The following is a 1,690-nucleotide window of genomic DNA, read 5'->3' on the forward strand; positions in this document are numbered from 1 at the left end:
CCCCCTCCCCAAGCAGTGAAGGAATTCATCATGCGTGAGACAGGTGAAAATAAGAAAACATTACACTGATCACCTGAAACAGGACAGCAGTTTGTGACCACCATGACATGTCATCCTTTACAACAATGCTTTTAGCGTTTCATACAGGCTGCATGTATGTGCTACATCAGCATGTACAATCCAGCTGTTTCTCTGCAATGACATTATACTATCAGAGGACAGGGAGGAGGGGGCTGAAAGAAAATGGCTTGGATCCCATTGTTTTTCCTCCCTCCCCCTTGGGGATTAGTGTAGCAGCACTCCCCTTGACCATCTGACAGCTCGCCCAGTATCGCAGCAGCTGTTCTCCCCGTCCGTGGACTGGCACCAAGGGTGGCTGGCGTTGGGGGGTGGGTGGTAATATCTTTGTCCAGTTTGCAATTTCTCTATCAGAGGTTATTCTTTTTTCCACATTGGCACCCCCATGCATTCCTTAGGCTACTTAGTTTGTCCTTCGCACTGTTTGTATCTGCTCACCAGCCACATTGGAGAGATCCTATATATACTGTATATATAATTTTGTCTTTGTCTTACGTATTAGCAAAAGGGGAGTGGAAAACTATTTTGAAATAGCTCTGAGTATGATGTAGAACAGTTCTACACCAATACAAACTGCAATTACAATAATAAACATGTCTACTCCTGTTATAGTACTAGTGGCAGTTCCAACCATAATATGAACATACTGGATATATTGACATTTTACATGGAAGAAAGATGCTGAAATTGCTGCTGAAACACATCTGCCACACAGTTCTGAAGACCTGGGTTCAAAACCGTCCTATTCTGTGTGAAAACATGCATGGTAGGTTAATTGAAAATTCTAAATTGCCCATAGGTGTGAATGTAAGTGTGAATGGTTGTTTGTTTATATGTGCCCTGCGATTGGCTGGCAACCATTTTCAAGGTGTAGCCCGCCTCCCGCCCAGAGTCAGCTGGGATTGGCTCCAGCACCTCTGTGACCCTAGTGAGCATGAGCGGTATGGAAAATGGATGGATGGATGTATGGCTCTCAGATAGAATTATGTGCTAGTGCTAGGAAGTGATTGAAGACAATACAGGAGGAGGCATATCTACAGACCGTAGAAAGCACATACAGTATTGCATGACTTCAAAATAGACACTCACTCTAATCAATACCTCTCTGACAGTTTTAGTTTATCATTCTCAAGCTAATGTGGTTCTCACTAGATTGTAAAGAGTTTCTGACAGGTGGTACGAGTGAATTTAGCTCAAATAAAGCCAGTCTGAGAGACATTCGCTACAAACAAATAAACAATCAAAACACATTGTGTGTGTACGTGTTAGAAAGAAAGGGGTGGATAGGGTTCCTTCCGTATGCGATCTTGCTGATGTCTACTTGGCAGAAATGACATTGTTTTGTTTGTCAGAACATCAGCCATGCATGCATGCAGCTGACCGGGGTCTCTTTTGACTTTGCTGCAAGAGCCTCCTTGCTCTCCCTTTCACATACATGAGAGAGGTGTACGCACACAGTCAGAGACATACACATCAGCATGCTTGCAGGCGTCCTATTCGTCAGCGTCTGGCTCATTCTGCCTTCCTTCTGCCTACAGATTGGAGGACAGAGGCAGAGGGAGGGTTGAGGCCGAGCAGAGTTGCGAGGCAAAACGGATGGTCACATGAGCAC

Source organism: Phyllopteryx taeniolatus, chromosome 4 (genome assembly GCF_024500385.1).
Source record: "Phyllopteryx taeniolatus isolate TA_2022b chromosome 4, UOR_Ptae_1.2, whole genome shotgun sequence".
NCBI lineage: Eukaryota > Metazoa > Chordata > Actinopteri > Syngnathiformes > Syngnathidae > Phyllopteryx > Phyllopteryx taeniolatus.